Here is a 22,527-nt window from a genome sequence, read left to right on the forward strand (position 1 = left end):
AAATTTGACCTTTAATATGTGTTGAAAAGCATTCTAAGCAGATGAATTTGTTCTGTATATCTGCGCAAATATTGCATGTAAAAGTACCATATTTTGTGTTTGATTTATGAAAATATAATGAACATCTCTCTATTCGACGCCTTCTCTACGGTGATCATAAAGAAAAAAATTTGAAAGCTTTCCTATTTTATATCACGGCCAAAGGGAAATAAATATTTGTCATTTACATACACATACACGTTTCGAGAGCATTTGGGCTAATGTTCCTTTTGACTAAAAATATTAAAAATGGCCTATCTTTAGAATTTTCGATAGACAGTCTCGCGCGCTGAACATAAAAATGTTTTTTTCCGTACAGTGTTGGCACTCCTCGCTTTGAAATCGTTGAGTTTGTTAATCAAAAAGTCGTTAATTTTTTTTTTTTTTTTTACAAAATATGAAATAGACAATAAAACAAATTCGAAATTCAAAATTCGGTTTCCGTTGTTTTTCACAGTGCGAAAAACACGCATACATTCATGCAAATTCTTCATTATTTATTTATTTATTTATTTTTTTTACGTATAATACAGGGCGATAGTATTTTGCGGCAACAGTTTGAAAAGTGATTCAGACTTTGATTCAACGCAAAATCCCGTTTTGAGACTAATAGCCCTTTTGGGCTAACGCTGCTTTGGGCTAAAAAAAAATTAAATTTTGTATTTACAAACCTTTTACCAAGGGCCGGTGCAACCATTGTAATCGCACGGAGCGGAGAAAGCCTAACGCGGCTCAGCTTGAAGAACTAATGAACATTTCAGTGATTAAAATTTTTGCTTAACATTGATCAAACAAACAATTAAATTGTATATTTAGAAAACTTTTATCTGTAAGCATTGTATCTGAGACAAAAAATTCATTAAAATATTTTATTTTTGAAATTGTGCACGTCAAAAAGGGAAATCATGCAAATTAAAAAAGTGTGAATTTGTTTCACTGTAGTAATAGTTCAGCAATACAAAACTGTATGTGGAATAGAAAATATACACGTATATATAAACAATTAAAGTCACCCACTTTATTACTAAGAGTTCTTTCTTTATCTTTCAAGATGTCTGTCTCATGAAAAGCTCCATTTAAAATTTGAAGTTTGTGAAATCGAGATGGCTGAACCCTGCTATGAGCATCACATTTAAAAGCACATATTTGGCCTAATGCCCAAATTGAAACCTTAAAGACTTTTTATCTTGTTGGAGTTTGTTTTGTCGAAAGAGGAAAAGGGAAACCTCGTTTTATTTATTTGTCTATCTGTATCTTAAAGTTCCTGACATTTATCATAATCATCATTTTCGTATGACAAGCCTTTCCAGAAAGGGTAACCAATTAGTTCTAGGCAATGATTGAGCGGTTTTCGTAACCCATTCCTCTGGAACGGATGTCACTATGAAGATGTTCCCCCAATCAGTTCCGGTGGGGAGGGAACTCAAGCAGATGTCACTCCCAGCTTCTGCACTTCTCTCGTCGCTGGATGTTTCTTAACACCCTTCAGGGTTCCCGCCTTTCCACCCTTCTACCACCTCCTCCAAGACATTCGCTAATTGCGCTCTAGCATCTCGGCACGTCTCATCGAAGGAAAAACTTCAGCGCGGGCTTTGAATGACATGGTAGCTCTGGAAGGAAAAGCTGAATATGTCAACGCTTGGCTGAGACTTTTCCGTTCTGGAGGAGGGTGAATGGTTGCTGTTTTCTGTCCACGAAGCAATGAGGGAGTTGGATGCTTTTCAACAAAGTAATATAGTGCATAAGGAGCCTATCTGTTGACGCTTTTCTTGGAATGAATGTGAAGAGTCCTAAGACTCGTGTTTCGGATTAGGTTTGGCGTTCGAGTTTCGGAGGCAAAATGAATCTGCCGAGTTATACTCGCACTTAAAGAGAGGGGGGGGCAAAGAAAGAGAAACAAAAATTGCCGGTAAGGCCTTTAATTTCACAACTGTTGATCGTAGTAGAATACACTTCCCACTACAAAAATGTTTTGAATGATGCAAGTATTCATGTTTTGTTTCTTTTTTAATGGGAAAAATCAGTTTTTGTAAAAATTAAGGAACCTAACTGTGTATACCACGTTGTTTCTTAAGCCTTATTTAGGAAAATTTGGTATTCATTATAAAAAAAAGTAAAATACAAAAAGTTAAATACGCGTGATACAAAAAAAAAAAAAAAAGTCTAAATTACATATTTGTAAAATAAAATGTTCATTCTCTATCCTTCAAAAACAAATTCCTTATGTATTATTCATTTCCAATTAGGAAGTTTGAAATGATCTTCATTTGAGACTTTTGAACCAAAGTTTTTTTGGGCGTGATGAACTTTTTCCAAACCAAGTAGTTAACTGCCATTTTATTTCAGGATCAAAAGCAAAGCAACAAGTTTTATCTGCAGTCACAATTTGCTTGAAAAATTCATGATAAATGTTTGCTTTATAGGAAAATTTAACTGCTATTCCTTACTCTTCTGTCGAATCCTTTGGCGACCTGCAGCCGAGCGGTAAAATCGTTGAACAGTGGTAGTACCGATGAGTTCGATTCCAAGCGAACGGGCAGCTGCATGGGCGTTTTCGTGTTTTTTCGCATATGTAACGTGTACACGTGTGTATATGTAACGTGTTCCCTTAGAATCCCACCACGAAGGTATCCTTTCCCTTAAGTAAATAGCCCTAGTATGCTTTGCCATGATCGGCTAAATGGAAACCTTTAGAGTCTATGTCATCAGATTTTCACTGAGTCAAATCAGTCGATTACCTGCATAGAAAGTTCTGTGCATACGCAGACGATATTTTAGGAAGAGTTAGTTAAGATGTCATAGCAGTAGATGTTGCCAGTTATCATTCGGCAAGTTTGCTGGGATTCGTTTTAAAAAGATTTAGCCTGAAAATTTTTTGTACGCGCACCTCTGCCTGCAAAATATATATTAATATCTTCCTATGGCGCCACCAGAGGCCAAGTGGTTAAGACCGCTGAATGCTGGGAATTTGACTCGAATACGATCCCAGGTGAATGGGATAGTAGCATGGTTGATTCATGTGGTTTTTTCCCTGTGTAACGTAAATACGAGCCAGTCCACCAAAAATCCTCCACTAAGCGTCCCTTAACCTAGGCATATACCCTCATAGGCTTTACCACATTCGAATAGCCTTATAAGGTATTTCTCCCGCCTTCTTAGCATTCCTTCGTAGTGTAATGGGCAGCAAACTCGGCGCGTCTTCGAGAGGTCCCAAGTTTGACTCTCGCCGAGGGCATTCCTCATTTTTCACGTTTTCTGCTTCCCAAATAACCTAATGTCTCTACAGTGGCGCCCGAACTAAAAAAGGGGGGCGGATGGTGATTCTCCACCACCTGGATTTGGCGACTGGGTTCCCTAATCCCCAGTTGCTCTTTAAAAGGGTGAGTTTATAAGGTATTTCTCCCGCCTTCTTAGCAAGCATTCGTAGTCAGCACGCTCGGCGCGCATTCGAGAGGTCCGAGGTTCAAGTCCTGGCGAGGGCAATGCTCATTTTCATGATTCCTGCTTCAGAAAATCCCTAATCGTCTCCTTATGTTGTCACTGAAGCATGTGTTCAATAACAAGGTTTGAATAGTGAGTTTCTGAAAATAATAAGACTATTATTTAATTATGTAAAGCACAGCACGTTACCTGCGTAACAAGAGGGATATTTTAGTTGAGGACTTTTTAACGGAAACTAGCTCATATTCAACAAGGTTACTATTCTGCTAGGTGGGCTCGTGTGTGATGTTACCGACTCTTAATCAGCTCAAAAGCAACTGCTCACTTTGTAGTTTCTTTCTGCCATTTTTGTAAGTAACTGACGTCAGCGTTGGGAAGAACCAAATGGTGTTTGTCGACTGACCTTGGTATTCAAGTTATACATTGAGGAACTCACGAAAGCTCCCATGCAGCCAGCCCGCTCACCGGGACATGAACTTGAGTCAAACTTTAAAAGTGTTCAGCGATTTTACATTTTAACTGCCACTGATGAACCAAAATATAAGTTACGTACGGGGAATGTTGACTGTACAGTAGTCCTGTGCTCTCCACCGCTTCTAAGAGTGGATTTTTCTTGGAATGTTAGCGAATGGGGTGACAGCCTTTAGAAAATGAAGTCTAAATAAGTAAACCAAATAAAAATAAACGTCTTTGTTTCGGTAGCTATCAAATTTAGCAAGCCAACGGATAATGGAAAAAAAAAATAATAATAGTGTTTTTTCCTCTCATTAACAGTTACTTCTTCAGAAATGTTACGGTTAAACGTGTAATTCAAAAGGCGATTACTCTAACTTTCTTGCATTTAAAGGAAATGTTATACTTAACTGTTTTATTTGCTTGTTTCTTTTCTGCACTCATCATTTCTTTTCGAACTGCAAAATTCTTCCTGTAACTAGTTTTCTACTCCATTTGCTGGATCGCTTAATGCACCGAATGATGAGTCATAGTTCATTTTGGTCGTGAAGTGAAAGAGTTTATTGTTTGGAAATGTAATGACTTCTTTTTCACGATTTCTTATTCTTTTTTTTTTTTTTTTTTTTTTTTTTTTCAGGTGAGTTCACTTTCATCTGCTTGACGGTTTGCAGTTGTGTATTCCACATAACTCTACGAGTCTGCAAATGTCTCCTTGTAAGTCCCTGCTTCTAAAAATGTGTATTCGTATAGTGTTATATTTTTGTTTAATTTTTCGTAAAGAATTTTTAAAATGTTCTAATCTTCACTGTAGAATTAAATGTGTCAATAATAAATTTTTCGTCTCATTAGTCTTTTAAAAGAATTTCTCTTTAGAAAAGAGAAAGCTTTTTGCAGTCATGAAGTGTTTGAATGAATTTGCGTGCAGGAATTCTTTGTTAAGCAGGATAACACCTGGACGACGTTCACTGTTAATATGGGAGTAGTTAAAATACAAAGAAAAGAAGAGTAATTCACATTATAATTATCAGAAAAATACGATTTACAATTTACTTGTATTTTCAAGCTGTTTAATCTTAAGAATAAATTTAGTTGTGTAATTTAAATTAGTATTGAAAACAAAAAGAACGTACTGTAAATAACAGAAGATAAAACGTCAGTTGAAATTGAAGAAATCCAGTTATAAATTGCATTTAAAGAATAATTTTCAAACAAGAGAACTTGAACAATATCAGTGAGTTGCTGCTCTGATCAGTTTGACTCGCAGGTTTCACACTTCAAGGATACAAGTTACTAAGTCTTCATAGTGGTACTCGTCATCAAGATGCCAGCACCATTATGCAAGTCGGCTGCTGTTCGAAGATACAACTTTCTTAAAAGTGCTTGAAATCTTACGCAAAATAAGTTTCCGAACTTGTAAAGAGCAACTATTATGAAGATGCGAGCAACTTTATGTCCGGGAACTTCTATCCAAGTAGAATTTTCATTCGCTTTAATAGCGCGTTTAGTCAATAGCAAACTAAAATCCTACTTGCATAACGGTACGCAGACATAAAAGTGCTCTTGCCTTTAAAAAATTGCTGTGTACAAGTTAGAAACTGAGGAACGATTTACTTTTATGCTGAGGTATCTTTATAAAGACTTCTGTCTTTTTGAACAGCAGCCGAACTGCATAAAAGTACTGGCACCTTTATGACAAGACAATGTTCTGAAGAGTTTCCTGGTAGTTTACATTAGCTTTCAAGTATTAAGCCGAGAGGTTTTGTTAAAAATAATCGAAAAAATTATAAGAATAGTGGATATATGCAGCTTTATCCCACTCATCATGATAAGTTACTTGAGCACTGAGCGTTCATACATAAGCTGGATTGTTCTGACTTTGCTAAACTAAATTAGCAGCCTTCAAGGTCCTAATGGGGCATTTTTTATGGTGTCAGATGTGATAAATCATAGGCAGTTGCTTCCTCAGACTCTTCGCCAGCTGCCTTAAAATAAAATGAAGGGGGGGGAATCCCTGGGGTCTGAATAGTCTCTTTATGATAAAAAATAACAACCTGTTTCGGGACTCAGAAATATCCATATTTTTCCATTTACAGCGTTTTCAATCCCAATGCTTGTGATTACTGCAAGTAAACCTGTCTTACTGGGTCGCTGCCGCTTTTTCGATTTACAATTTATCTGTAGTTGTAAGAGGAATAACACCTGCTCAGTTTCAAACCTTCCAAAACATTTCGTTAAATAGTTATAATGAATTAATTAGAATTGCACCCATTTCATTTCGACGATGTTTGTAATTGGACCTTCCCCGTATTTGGGTATCAAATAAATCTTCCAGAGCTGCCGACGCTGTTCAAAAAACAGCGCACCATCTAATTTGCTGATCTGTCTGTGGATGAAGCCGCGGTTTCTGTAATGGGTGTTTATCTTTGCGCCCTCATACTTTATCCATATTAAACGAGGGCTTTCGTAGCCCGAAGCACCGCTTACAGTTTATAGCCAATCATCGTTACGCCTCTGGTGCCCCGGGACGAGTTAATCCTTCAAGTCACTGAATTGTAAATGGAGGCTGAAATTAATAGGCAAGCCAATCAAGAAATGGCTAATAACTTAACCACGGGATGTTAAAGTGTCACTGAGTTGATAGTTGGGAGTGATTAACGGTCTTTCCACAGGCTGATGGGTGACGATCGCGACATCTTCTCGGAACTTCTAGATGTCACATCGCCTCTTGATAAACTATCGGTACTTTGGCTGTGAAATTATGTAGTTATCCACCTACATTAACTGATGCTTCTACATTGCTGCAATTAACGATTGGTTTTGTTTCCTTTTTCGTTATTAATTGCCGTATTTTTGTCTTCAACAATTCGCCCTCCAAGTATTATTCCTAAAAAGATCTAGAAGAATATAAAATGCTCGAGACAGATAAAAAATATGCCATGTTTTGTAAGTCTGTTGGAAAGAAATATGCATCCAATGAATTTCTTATTTTGTAACATTCCACCGCGTTCTTATTTAAACTTTTATATTTCTGAACATTTGATATTAATGTTGCTGTGAAAAGCATCTATAGGGAATTTTAATCAAATATTTTGATTAGAATTTCTTACTTTCCTTAATACAAATTCGTCTAGGTCTTCGATAAAATTTGCAATCGCTTTCTTATCTCGGCTGAAATTTAAATTTTCGGAAACCGGAATTGGCAATCGATAAGTAATTTTATTCTGAGAGTTTTTTCTTTCTTTCTTCCGAAGAGGATAGTAGGCATTTTATATTCTAAATTGGAATCTATCGAATCAAACTCTTGGTTATATAAAGGAATATGTGTAATAGGCTGATAGCTTCAAGAGATTAAATATGTAAACAGATAAATGAATTGAACATTACTAATAAGATAACCGATTGGCCTTGTTATAGATGTACTATATATGTACAGCGGAGAATTTGTAGTTTAAAAAAAAAAATCAAGAGAATTTGAAATAGCGAATGTACTTATAAGGGAGTTTTATTGTGTTTATATTTGGAGTGAAATTATTTTACATGTTTTTAATAATTTATTGATTACATGTCTTTCATAAGCTAATAACGTCATTCATAATCTTTTTAAGAAATAATATAGTGTGTGTGATACAAAATAAAATCCAATTCCCCCTCCCCCCACTCGTTTTTCCAAACAAGAACAAAATTAAACCTTAATTTGGTATACTACACATGAAAAGGCTCTGATACCCCTCTACAAGACTGAAAATAAATTCAACACCTTTCTAACTTAAATTCAGCAACAGCGGCATCTGATCTTAAGAGCTAATGAGTACAAAAGCACTCGCGAAAGTTAGATCGGTAGATACTCGTGAAGGGCCGTAAAAATTAGCAGCCTTCTTGGCGCGTTCCCACAGCTCTCTCTCACCAAACTATAAATTCATCCGCTATTTAAACTGAGTTGCATTCTGATGAAATATGAAGCAACGATCTAGAAGTTACGGGAAAGAATTAACATAAAAGTAATGTGTTAGTAACATAAAACTTACCTAAGTACCTATAGCCTATTATCAATAATAAAAATGGCACCCTAATGGCTTGGGATAAGACCACTGAATGCTGATAGTTCGACCTGGGTTCTTATATGGACGAACTAGCTGGCTGCATGGGAGTTTCATAGTTTCATCCATGTGTAGCTTAAATGCAAGCTAGTTTTTCTTAGAATATTCTTCACTTTCCTTAAGCAGATAGGTGTTGTGTTCAATGTTGCACAATTAAACAAAAACAGTAACAAAAATAATAATGGAATGTTATTTTGTATATAATATGTATTCAGGGCTTTTATTCATCTTCGCTATATGTATGTTTTTGAAACCAATTTAAAATTAACCTTCAATTCATACAATCGTATTTAGGTAAGAGTTAATATTTTCGATGTAAAGAAACCAATTGAAAGAATATATTGAGACATTTAACTCAAAATTACATTACTATTTCATTATCGAGGTAAATATTCGTTAATTTTTACTCTTCAACTCGCATTTGGAAGACGGTACTAAAAATTACCAAAATGCGGATGGTATTTTAAAAGCAAATCATGACATTAGAAATGGTTTAACGTTTCTATAGCTAATATTTGATTGATTGTATTATTTTTTAAATAAATTAACTTGTGAATTTCACAAAGTTACTTTTTATATTCGGATTATAAACTGGGCCATTTATTGTAAGAGAAACTGTAGGAAAACATTTCACTTACTTTAAAGAATGTTTTTGCTTTTCCTCTGTTGCACATTCAAGTGTTTTTTGAATGAAAATAAGAAACATCTGTGTTTCTTATGTACATACATTATGTATGATAAAAATTTTTTAGCTTACATAAATGTTATTTTTAATTAAAAATTTTACAAGGTAGACATTTTTTAGGGGACAAACCATTTTTACGATGATTTTGAGAATTTTTCTTTTAGCAATATTTGTGTGCTTTTATCAGAATAAATACCGTGCATACTTGATTGGGTGTTGTCATAGAATTTACGCTTGATTTTTATTATAAATGTCATCATATTTTGAAAAATTAAAAATTTAAAATAAAGTTAAAAAAAATCAGTAACAAATATCAGCAGAATACCTAAAGTGAAACAAGGCATAAAAAACTGCAGTAGTGTAAACTGACAAAACATAAACCTTCCAATCTGAATAACAAGCTTACTCAAGACTGACACTGATGACTTTCGTAAGATTGAGCGATGAGGTTGGTAACAGAAGGCTGAGATGCTATTTTAGGATCGGGAACAATAAAATGAGAAGCTCTTGGAATGCTGACTTTTTATGTATACTACATATTTTAAAAGTTTTCCTCTTGTTTACAGTCATTTTGAAAGGAAACGAGAGAGTAATGTCTTGGTATCCGCGGCTGAGACGTTCCAGCCAAAGCCTCGAAAAATATAAATATTTATATAAATGCTCGGTATTCTTATAACAGATATAAATTCTCTATCTTACTTGTTGTATTTAAGGCTATCAATAATTTTAATTATTTATTCGCACTACGAGTTTACCAGATTTAAAGGAAATGTACTGAAAACAGTTGTGCATTTCCTCTTTCTTTAATCTTTCTAACCCATCAGTGGTTGAGTGGATAAGGCTTTTGAACGCTGGTCGAACCTGTGTTTTGAACCCGTGTTTAAATTCTGGCGAACATAATGGTTGCATGAACATTATCGTGATTTAAGGCCCTGCGCTAAGTCGATGCAATCTGTACCACCCGATACAAGTACACTGGCTATACCAGCTCTGGTACCTTCGTGCATAATGTTTCCCATGTGTAACGTGAATCTAAGCCAGATTTCGTTTGAAAGTCTTCAGCATTCTGTCACTTAGGTACGTAGCTTCAGTATGCTGTGCCATGATCAGCATGAAGGTTTCAATGCAATATCTGTGCTGTACCATAACCAACATGGAGAATTCAATGCAATCCAACTCTTTTTCTGTATATGATGTTATTATGAATAAGGATTTAGGTATCTGGTATATGCATAAGGGCTTCTAACGCTTGAAAGAACTGAGACATGGAGGAAGTATTCCAGTACTTTTAATACATGGTTTCAAGAGATGATAGTACGATTTAAAAAAATGTGCGCTATCCCATTGATGTATCACGCGTTCTACGCCGTTGTTGGCAAAGGGCTCCATTTGCAGCCCTTTGCCAACAACGTTAATCGATAGCTCCTGCACGATAATCGTGATAATCAACGGGGCTTTAATCGATAACTCCATCACGATAATCGTGATGGAGGAATTTTAGATGCCATTAGAAAACTCGGTACTTTCCGATTATCCGCTTTCCCACATAAAGTCCCCGACTTGTTGGCGACTTTGTAAATTGGCGAAAAACATGTGTTTGACTATTTTAACGTTCACAGATAGTGTTCTGTTCATAAATAATAATAAAAAGAAGCAATTTTATGTGATACAAGAAATGTAAGAAACAAAAATCGATGCAGTCAACATTTATAATTTTACAGCCGGTGTATTCTGCTTAGCAGAAAATATGAAGCGTGCAAATCCGCTTGTAAACATGTATGTGGTACGCGTATGAGTGGATTATTTATTATCACGTGTATGCTCGATTATACGCCAAAAATAGGCAGTTTTACTGAAACTTGAAATTGGAGTCAAATTTTGCTGCTCTTCGGTTTAATTTTATGATAAATCTATCCAAATTTACGGCACTGCTCCACACGCGGTGAACCTTTAGAGCACTAATGGCTAAAGGCCTTGATGGTCATTTTCGGTTCATTTTTCAGTTTTCTGACCAGGGCATTATCGATTCCGTGGGCGTTGAAGGTGTCTAGAAGAGTATTAATTACCTGAGAATCAATAAAGGGGAATTGGAAGGCAAATGCGAAATAAGAACATAATTAGAAAATTCATTTGAAACAAACATTTAAGAATTCATTTGATTATACAAATGTAACACTTACTCATCATGTCAATCGACCCTTAACACGTGTCGGATCGATAATGATTCGTTTTTATATTCCAAGAGAACAAAATTATGAACTACAGTCTAACATTCCAAAAACATGACCGAATCTTGGCTGTTGAGCATATGCAGTACGCTCAAATGGCATGTCCTGTCAATATATCCCACTGTGCATGGGATGAGAGGATTCTGTGCATGTTTTACGCGGCCAGACCCCGAAATTCTGCCCCCGTTGCTTCCGGTAAATTCTAAAAATTTTGCCATCCCTAAATTCTGCAGCTCGGTACTTCATTAAGTTCTTTTGCCTCTTGTCACTGCTTGCACCACCTCTGACGCTGACTGTGATATTTTATTCAGGCCTGGAAATGCTTTCTTGTCTTAAGTCGTTACTATTCTATTTGCATATTGTGTAAGAAGTTTTAATTAATAATTTGACTCACGGCAAATGCAATAAATAGCTAAAACTTTAAAAATCAGCAAGTACCCTCAGATTAGATTTAGAAGACATCTAATAAAGTGTATTTTTTGTAAAGCTAGGGAAAGGGTGGGCGGAACCCCTCTCCCCCCAAAAAAAGAAGAAACTATGGTTTGAGTTTTTTTCCCGACAGGTCTGTTTTTAATATTAGCATGTTTCTATTCTATATTCCTCCACACTTACTACTTTTCTTTTTTAAACTGATAGTTTTTCGGATTGAAATGAGTCGAACAAAATGGTGCCATTTTCCAAAAACATTCATCCCATTCGCTTTGCTGTTTCTAATCTTCATTTTAAATAAATGATACCAATCTTAAAAGCCATAACTTCCACAATTTCCTTCGTGTGATCTCTTCGACCGCAAATGTTTTAAGCTCATTTCGAAAATCAAAGCCATTTGCTCAACTAAAACTCGTCATTGCCTAATTACTTCATTTAATTAGTAAACATCAAGCTATTCTCATTATGCGAAACTCGGCTGGCAAATGTCGTAATTACCCAATATTTCCTAACTGATATTTTTCCAATAGAAGGACAACTCGCCTTCTTGATGTGTTGTATCTGAGCAACTGTCGTTACATAACTTTTGTGCCAATGAAATTAATTTTTTCCCCTTGGTTGCTTGGGTTTATGCCTGTTATTTCATTGTGACACAAATGACGAGAAAGCATTTGGATTTGTTTCTGTAAATAGCGCCATTTTAATCAATATTGCAGTGGTGCGCATTATCCTATGAAATGGTATTATTTTAGAATTAAAGCTTTCCTAGTATGGCTTTGACAACGGATAGTCCTTTGTAATATATGTAAACAAATTGAAGTGTGTGCGTGATTAATATAATTTTATATCTAATCACAGGTTGTCGAATATTTGCTTTTTTAGATTAAACTGATTTAGTGATTTTGCATATTCTGTATTGATGATGCCGAAGATTATTAAGACTTGGACGAAACTTAAATCCGTAGATCTGCAAGAAGATTTTAGAATAATTTAATTCTTTAAAGATGTGTGTAGCTAACAAGGGTGCGGTCGCAATAGCACTTGCAGAATCACTAAAAATGTTCCAAAAATGTATTTACAGATAAAAAGATCATAAAAGTAATGTTTAAAAAAATCTGCAGAAATGAGTAATCGCTTTTTACTGCCTTTTTTAAACGTAGTCTCGTAGCTTCAGACATGCATCTTCTCCGCCTCTTACCAAGTAAAACTTACAAAGTTGCACTCTTCTGTTTGGATTGATTATCTTCAATGAAAGCATGTATTATTTATTCTTGGAACATTGTTGCCGCAGACCTAGGACACGAATTTTATCATGGCCAAGAAACAAGAAGTATCTCCTAGGCTAGCCATATGTTTGTAAGGCCTATATGGGAAGCCTAGGCCTTACATGCCTCATAGGTGACTGCAAGAGTTTGTCCATTTCCGTCTAAATTTCGACGGAGACCACCCGAAGATCTTGGAACGTAAATTTCCAATGTATGAGCTTCAGATATGATAATCATGTGATTTTGAAATCTCTGATGATATTTCTTCTTCACATATTTTTCTTCAATTCTGGCGATAACTTTCTATCAAATTTTCGTGTCTTGCCGAGTACGTTAATATCTACTGTACTACAGAACAATTCCACCTGCTTCAACTAATCTTTAATTCGAGTGACTGCAAGCTGCGAAGTTGGATATATCTGAAACGCTTTCTTAAACCATTTTTGTATCTTAACTCTTCCAGTAGCACTTGAAGATACATTTTCTTCATTCAAAGTTATTCTTATTTCAAATCGATTAAACATTGAAAGACACAAGATTAGGTAAATTATCACATATTAAAGAAATATATGCACTTTTTAGGACAATCTGTTTTTGGGATTGCCATAAACTAAACTAAACACAATGGCGCAACAATCCTAACGAGGTATGGCCTGCAGTGGCCCGATATCTCCTTTACTGAGCGTGGGCCCCGAGGTGGATGAGCATATGCCCTGGTCACCTTGTCGCAGGACCCCTGGTGTTTAGTCCTCAAGCGAACTTAATATTAATTTTATCGAACCACTCAAGGGATGAAAGGCTGAATCAACCTTGCCCAGCCTGGGGATCGAACCCCGGATCTGTGGTGTTAGCCACTGCGCCATCGGGCCTTGGGTATTGTCATATCCATCAATTAATAAAATCTCTGTGCTTTAAAGTCTAAGTTTTAACTTAGATTAATAAGAGATAACTTAGATTAATTATAGAGTTAACTTAGTCTAAGTTTATATAGAGATCATCACAGAAGAGGTAATTTTGTACATATTTAATTACTGAACCAAAGCTGCTGAAAAATACTAATTATTTGAGTTTTGAGGCGAGCTGAAGTTATTGTTTAGAGACTGCATCATTCTGAGAAAGTTAATTTGACATTTGAAGAATTAGCGTTTTGTTGTTAAGAGCGTTGTTCTGGAATTGTGATGATGGGATTTTAACGACATTTAAAACATAGTACATCCAGCAGTGTTAAAAAGGGAGAATAGTATATCTTATAATGCATTCAAACCTTCATTCTGGCTTACATAAATTACTCTGATAACATACAGCAACCTTTTAATTTATTGCTATCGCTTATTGAAATAAATTTTACTCCAGAGGGCACTTTCTCATATGTAAATCCTAACTAATCCGTTTCTTTAGCATTAAAAGGTTCCAAAAAAAGAAAAAGTTCAGAAATTGCATAAGAATCGCACAAATCATTGAAAATTGCCCCAAAATATTCAGCCACATTCCCTGTGAGTAATCTTTTTTTTATTATTATTATTTAGGGGTGAAAAATTGGCCGTCCGAAAACCCGTTCCTGCATGTCCAAATAAAGGATCATCCTTCTAGCTTAAATAATACGAAGAGAAAGAGCCTTGATCATTAAACCCCGTCAATTATCGCGACGGTGGTTATTAAAACTCTCCGGTTTCAGCCCACTCATTCGGATGAACCAGTCACGCGAAATTCCACCGTTTTAAATATTTTTCTCCTAAATAAAGCAAGAGGATTCTGGCAGCATAATGGGGAAATCGTCTGCATTTTGAAACCTCTTTTCTCGTGTTAATTTGTGTTCGTTAAGCGATGAAATTAAAACATTTGCTGTGCAGAAGATTTACTGTTTCCCTTGTCTTTCATAAGCTCAGATGACTATGGTGATGTTGTTGGTTTGCTTTACCCGAATTTTCATTAACTTTTTTTATAATTTTTAATGCGTTAAAAATATTGAATATAAAATATTTCAGGACAATATAATATGAATATTACATTTATTTTTCTACCAGGTACAGAGTTACATTAAATTTGGGACAGTTTTAAAATTTGGAGTTTTAGACTGTTAAAAAAAATGTCATGTATAGAAAATTACATGAGCAATTTGAAAAACTAATAGTGTTGTGAAATGCCCAGCTGCGGTAAGATAGCTTCACCGCGAGGTTACGGTTGCCAGAAAGTGACATGGAAAGGTAGGAATGCCAGATTTGGCGCGAAATCGCCCATTAGGGGACAAAATTGGCGATATGCCATAGACGGAGCGAACTTAATTAACTCTCATTATAGAACGCATTTTTGGCGGTTTTTCCTCGGGAATGTTCTCAAATGTATTTTCATCTTAGATACGTAGCATTCCCTCTTCCGCTTGTTTGCTGTCATCTTGCTTGTTGCCTGTTCCTCCTTCTTTTTTCAAATGTATTCGATGCAGTTATTCAATAACAGGCGTGCTCGCCGCACCAGTTTATCTGTGGTTGGGCGTATGTCAGAAAGAAAAGAAATTGTCAACCGGCCTAGACGATTGCTGCTATCTTTATCTATCAGTTTCGTTCATATATGATACAGAAATAACGGCATAGTCTAGATTCACTGTAGTCCAGTTTAAAAATTTCAGAACAAACGGAATTTCAATATAAAAGGATAAATAAAAAAAAAAAAAAGTCTGAAATCTTTCAGATTTTATATTATGCCAAAAGGGCCGTTTTGTTTTCATTTCCACATACATACACGTTTGGAGAATATTTGGGCTAGAATTTCCGATAGGCATTCTTGCACGCTGGAGATAAAAATATTTTATTCCTTACAGTGTGTTGTAACTGCTCTCTTTGAAATCGTTGAGTTTCTTGATTAAAAATTCGTTAAAGTTTGAAAAATATTAAATACATTGTAGGGATTTATATTTATTTTAAATAACCAATTTTATTTAATTTGTTATTCTTTCCTAAAAGCTTTCATTCCCCTAATTGTCAGTGCCAGAATATTTAAATTTGGTAGCGCGCATGAAGGAATGCAAATTCTACCTTGAAGAAAAAGTTTAAAAAACGAGATTCAGTAGGAAGGAGGGAGAGTTAGATTATCGCCGTCACCTCTGTTGCTTATAAGAGTCTGCTCCCAAAGTTATTGCTGGTTCGCGTGGCTTAATTGCATTTACTTGCTGCCAGTAGTTTTCGACATGGGTTTAAGAAACAGGAATTATTCTGAGCCTTATAGTTTAATTCGACAACTTGTGCATATCTTTGGTTAGTATCTTTGGTAAATCTTTAATTAGTATCTTTGAGTTCAGTTGCCGCCTAAGCAGAGGCGTAGATTTTTAGCGTCAAGCTGATGCATTGTAAAGTTAAGTTGACGCATTGTAAGTTAAATAAAGGGTATTTTTAACCCTTCTTCAGAGCAATTACTACACTTACAGTTCTCATACAGGAGTTATCCAAGTGGACTCTACAGGATAACAAAACAAATTCGAAATTCAAGATTCGTGCTTCCAGGTGCCCATATTCGGGTGGAGGACTACTTTATTCAAAATTTGATGGCTCTAGGTATCTTTTTTTCCCAGAATGCGAAAAACATACATATATTAATGCAGATTCTCCATTATTTAATTTCTTTAAATATAGTATAGGGCAGTAGTATTTGGTCGCAAAAACTTGAAAAGTGATACAACCGTTATAGTAATGCAGTGCAAAATGCCGTTTCGACACTAATAGCCTTTCTGGGCTAATGCTCCTTTGGAGTAAAAAATTAGTATAAACAAAATTATTTTTTAATACATAAGTGATCGTTTTCTCGCTTTATACAGTAATCTGTTTTTTGCGCGGTTTATTTTTACGCACTTGTAAAGTTATATGATACATATTTCAGTTTTTCCCTGAGTTTTCTCGTTGTTTATGTATAGCTCATTAGTTTTTCACTTCTGACAGCTGTCGTTGGAGGAGGCGGGAACAGCGCATAACTGAGACATCAAATCGAACATTTAATACTATGGATTAATAATAGGTTTATAAAGAATGGGAGGAAAATATAAACAACGACAACAGTGAGAAGTTATTACTTACACAAGAATTAACAGTTGATCAACTATAAAATATTTATAATGGAACGGTTGAAAGCTTGTCAGAGCATATTATGATTTCTAATAAAGTAGCCTTATCTTCGCCGAACGATGAACAATGCAATTCATAGCTAGAAAGAAATGGGCGAAAAAAAGAAGCCAAAGAAGAACATCGCGCAGACGTTGGTACTGCTTTTAGAGAATGAAAAAAAGACTTCTGAAAAACATGCATTCAAAAAATTTATTTTTATTAAGATAAGATTTTTTAATAAAATTTATTCCTTAAAAAACAAGGAAAATTTTTTGTACCAATGTAATTTGTTGTATGCATTTATAGCCTGTTACTTTAAAATAGGCACTGCATAGAGGGATTTAAGAGATTTTTAACAAATTAGAGGATTCGATCTTTTTTCCGCAGTGATTATTGCCCTGGTTATGAATCCTGATTTGGGGGAAAAGATTTGGGAACTTCAAATGCCTATTCTAAAGTAATTGACGATCTTTCTGGTTTAGTTCGGAATATTTGCGAAACGGATTACCTTACATTCAAAACAGGAAACACTTAACGGAAAATTTTAAAACGGTTTTTTTTATTTAAAGTTGAATTTTTAAAATTTTAAATTAATATTAAATGAAAAAAAATTATTTGCAATGTCCGCGGCCTTTTAATTTTATTTTAAAAACCGCAGCAAAAAAGTAAAACATTACATGGTTTTAAATAGTTATAAGGTATTTTGTCCCGCCTTCTTAGCAGGCCTTCGTAGTGCACTCTGGGCGCGTATTCCAGAGGTCCGTGGTTCCATTCCCGGCAAGGGCGTTGCTCATTTTTCACATCTTCTGCTTCTAAAATACCTAATGTCTCTTCACTGGCGCCTGAACTAAAAGGGTGGTGGATAATGATTCTTTACACCCAGGATTTGGCGATTGGGTTCCCTAAAAACCCGAGTCGCCCTTTAAAAGGGGGAGTATATAAGGTGTTTCTCCCGCCTTCGTAGTATAGTGGTCTGCACGCTGCGTGCGTATTCCAGAGGTCCGTGGTTCGATTCCCGGCGAGAGCTTTGCTCATTTTTCACATCTCTTGCTTAAAAAAAATAATTTAATGACTCTACATAGTTTTTCATTTTTATTCAGAATTCTTTTTCGAAATTTTGAATGCCGCACACTTTTTTAAGGTGTTTAAATATAATATGAAATTTTCAGTTCGAAGGTTTATTTATGTATACGTACCCTCCCTGTAATTGAAACTGTGACGAGCGTTTTCCGATTGAATAGAAATGTGAAAAACTAAGTGAGCTTTACTAATAAATTGAAATACTTTGAAGCTTAGGCGAAAACATATTATAAGCGGATATATTATCCAAATAATGATTTAAGAAAGTTTCACCTTACTGAAGTTACCGAAATTACGTTGAGTACGGTTGAATTGCTAAAAAATGTACAACACTTTTCTAACAGAAAACAGTTTTTCGGTAAAATAAAACTGCTCGTTTCTCCTGCTTTTAGAGAAAGAGCTCTTTTAAATAAACAAAGGTCATATGATTAGCATGCAAATAATAAAACTTTTAAATACTTTGAATTGAACAAGTGGCCGGAATTTTATACTTATTATTCTGTTATATATTTTTATTTTTCTAACGCTCGAAAATAAATTCTTTTTTAAAATTCGTTCTTTTTTTATTTTGTGCTTTTTCCATGCTTTTATGCAGAACTTTCTGTTTTCATGTTCCCGATTTCTTAATGAAAGAATTTCCCTGTCTTAATACGCAATACCTTGTAAGGAATAAGCAATTAAATTTCGGAACTACATGCATAAATCATAAGCTAGCATTTCTAAGCATTTATGTATGCGTCGTTATTACCACCGTAATTCTTAATGAATTTTAATCTGAAGTACTCAAACGATTTTGTCTAAACGTATTCTTCTCCGAGAGTTTGTTGCTGTAATGTATCAGCCACTTCGCGTGTGTTAATTTCTTATTTGTACATTCGTGAGGTAAATTTTATTAAAATTTTTTCTAAAAAAAATGTCTTTAAGAAAAAGAAAAATAGTATCGGCTTCCATAAAAGCATGTTCGCTTTGTAGAAAATTAAATTATTTTCGAAGATTTTGCACGGGTCATTTCGGCAGCATGTAAAGCTAAGATGTAGTGAGAGTTGAGATTTACGATGCCTTCTTTTAAAAAAGCTAAAAGCGAAAATGTAATAAAATGGGGAAAATGGGCTTAGCTTATGTCATTTAATACTCGAAGTGTATTTTTTAAAACAGATCTAATACTTTTCATTTTGTCTTTTTTTTTTTTTTTTTTTTTTTTTTTTAATTTAGAAATATTCTCATTAGACATTCAGAAGTGTTGCCATTCGCCATGGCTTAAATCCTATAATTCATCTTGCAAGCTAAAACTGCATATTCCTTAATTATTAATTTATTAGCCCAAAGGAGCGTTAGCCCAGAAGGGCTATCAGTCTCTAAACGGCATTTTGTGTCGGTTCACTATAAACGGAGCATCACTTTTTTAATTATTGCTACAAAATATTATCGCTCTGTACTGTATATATTTAAAGAAATTAAATAATAATCTGCATGAACGGATGTATATGCTCTCGCATTGTAATAAAACGGTGGTACCTAGAGCCATCAAATTTTGAATAACGTAACCCCCACCCGAACGTGGCCATCTGGTACCCCGAATTTTGAATTTCAAGTTTGTTTCATTATATACATTATGAAATTTTAACGAATTTTTGATTAACAAACTCAAAGATTTCAAAGCGAGCAATGACAACACTGTACGGCAAAAAATATTTTTATCTCCAGCTTGCGAGACTGTCTATCGGAAATTCTGAAGACATGCTGTTCTTAAGTATTTTGTGATATTGCAGTAGAAATGAATTTTATGTGTTTTAAGTGCGAAGAACATGATGTTTAATAAATAAAGGTAACACATAAAACGTCAAAAAAAAGTCACTTTGTGCGTGATATAAAAATCTAAAAGCTTTTGTTTTTTTAATTGAACCTTGCGAATGGTGTCATTTCATCACTCAGGATCATTGTGAATCTTGAGATCTGATGAATCATAACCGAGATACCTATCCCTCTTGGCATATTCGTTGACATTTTTGTAGCAATCAATTTAATATGCACAGTATTCATTCTGTTGTTAAGGAGGACAACTTTTGTAATTGGGCTTTTATTTTAATGCTTCCAATACTGATTTTTAACTTTTTGAAACTTTCTAGCCCATGTGCTGATCCATTTATACAACATGTGTGTTTTCAAATTTACAGTTTTGTGTAAAGGATATTTTTCTACGTATCTATTATTTATGAACGGTGATGTTAAATATATGGGCATTTATTATACATCCATGCAACATTTGTTGAAAACTTGCGCAAACGATATGCGTTTCTTATTGATTCAATTTGTAAGCAAGCCCGCCTGCTTGCGAAAGAAACGCCTTGTGTCCACTTGCGAATGGAATTCCGAAAGAGCCAGAAACCATTTGCATTTCCTATAGATAACCGAATTTACAAGTCAAATTTCTCCTGGTTCCGATAAATTAAGAGACATATTCTCTGTTGAAGAAAATGATAATGACTGCGTTATTGTCGTGTCATCTGGAGTATGCAAATGCCTTTGCTGCCTTCTCTCTTTTCTTGAGAAATTTAAACTAATAACAGGTCCTCTTCTCTTCGAGTGAAAAGCATAGGCGTGTAGGATGTTGCCTTCATGAAGTTTTTATTCTTCCAATCCCTTCCCTTTTAGCGATGCGATTTGTATCCCTCGAAAATATTATCGATAAACGTATCGGATGATATCCATCGAACGGGTATAGTTGTTTTTATTATGCTTTGGTTTTTCATTCGACGGATGAAGAAGGATTGAATGAATGCATTCGCATATATTTTTTTCGCCATTTCCTTTCGTTCTGTCTCTTCTTCACAGTTTTTCGAAAACATTAATCTTTTTTGATGAGTGAAGATGGGAAGTATTTTTTTCCCATGAAGCTATAAAATGAATGTTAAAAACTCTTTCACAATTGGACATGGAATTTAATAGTTTTTCTCATTTTTAACGACGTTTTATTTCTCCTGACACTTAAAGAATATTTGCGAAAATAAACCCTGCTTTAAAAATTCTTTATTTTAGCGATGGCTTTTAAAATAAGCGAAGATGAAAGCTAACAGATATTTTAAAGATATTATGATGATGCTTCAAACTTATTTTAAGATTCGTATTTGAGAAATTTCAATCTTCCAGTTTACTGGGTGCTACCCATTTATATAGTTTTTAAAGTCTGGAAGTTGATAATAGAATTTTGAGTTTGTTTTCCCTTAGTGACTTTAATGCTGTAAAATTAAATGTTGAATCAAAACTTTATTATAGTATGCGAAATTAGTGGAATAATCAAGAGACAATAATTAAATCAAAAAAGGGTGGCCAATAAGCTAACAGGAAGAACAGAAATCAAAATTGAAACAGAAACAAAACAACTCAATAAAATAACATAAAAATATAACAATATGATATAAGAAGTATATAAAAATTCTTTGAAGGAGCAGCCGATATTTGTCGAAAGAATTGTTATATTGTCATTTGAATCAAAATTAACCAAGAAATAAAGGAAAATGTGTGATAAAGTAGCTCTATGTTGAAAGTAATAATTATTAGTTATTTAGATATGTTACATACGAGTATTTCAGTCTGTCTATCTATCTATCTATATAAAGAAGAATGTCTGTCTGTTTGTCTTCTAATAACTCAGTCACTACCATAGCTATTGTTGCCAAACTTTCTACGATTCTTTTCTGGGTTATGGAAAAGGTCGACGTCCACTTTTTTCAAAAGAAGAAGAAAAAAAAAAAAAAAAAAAAAAAACCAATCTGAAATCGGAGATATTAATTAAAAACTCGGAAAAACAATAATTTCTCCCTCCAATTTTCCCAGTGGCAACGGTCTCACAAGCTGGAGATGAAAATCTGCTTTATTTCGAAAGTTGTTGCCACTGCTCTCTTTCAAATTCTAGAGTTTTTTAATAAAAAATTTCTAAGTTTTACAATGAAATAAAAAATAGCATTACCAAACATTAAATACATTATTCCCGATTTCAAAAATTCGTGGGAAGCCATTTCGATTATTCCTATCTTCGCACGACTTTAATCAGCCGCGGTATTAATTAAAAACACTCATTTTCTCACTCATTTTTCCGAATAGCAACAGTCTTGCGCGTTGGAAATAAAAATGCTTTATCTCGAAATGGGTTGCTACTGCTCTCTTTCAAATCGTGGAGTCTGTTAATTTGTAAAGCTTGTAAGTTTTGCGAAATCTGTATATATATAGAAGAATGTGTGTTTGTTTGTTCGCGTTATTGATCTCAGATTAATTATGATGAATTTTTTGCCGCATTTAATCGACTAAAATTGAATGTAGGTGAAATATTGGAAGGAACTTGAACTTTTACGACCATTTTTGATTAGAAAGACGAAAATTAAAAACTGTGTGCCATTGTTGCTGATGTAATGAGAGAGAATTAGTTTATTTTTCTATGGAAATTTTTATGTTGGTTCCATATCACATCCGAATGAAAAATGTATGACTATGAATCGATTTTTTTTGCATCGTTATTAGAGAAGGAATACAGCGGTATCATTTTCTCTGTTGTTAGATACTTTACTCTCAATCTAACCTAACTGGCATCGGGTACGGTTATTTACGCTAGTATGTAATAATTTCATAGCTTTATTGTTTTCAAGCATTTGTATTTTTTTAACTCCGGCCCACTTAAAAACAACAGGCCAAGGTTCCCACCTAAATGAATTTAAGGGAGGTTACAAA

The 22,527-nt window shown here is 34.6% G+C and overlaps 1 protein-coding gene across 2 annotated transcripts in view; it reads left to right on the forward strand.

The window, feature by feature from the left end:
• The window catches only part of LOC118181919 (uncharacterized), a 557,302-nt gene that overhangs the window by 164,232 nt on the left and 370,543 nt on the right, over positions 1-22,527 (forward strand). The window contains exon 2 of one of the 2 annotated variants that reach the window (XM_085819274.1): positions 4,571-4,647. The exons of the other annotated variant lie outside the window; for it this stretch is intronic. The gene's annotated coding sequence lies outside the window, so the exon portion shown is untranslated. The remainder of the gene's footprint in view (positions 1-4,570; positions 4,648-22,527) is intronic. 2 annotated transcript variants of the gene reach the window in all.

This window comes from Stegodyphus dumicola, chromosome 6, assembly GCF_044657685.1.
Source record: "Stegodyphus dumicola isolate Sdum_Otavi_A_Nest chromosome 6, ASM4465768v1".
In the NCBI taxonomy this organism is placed as follows: Eukaryota; Metazoa; Arthropoda; class Arachnida; order Araneae; family Eresidae; genus Stegodyphus; species Stegodyphus dumicola.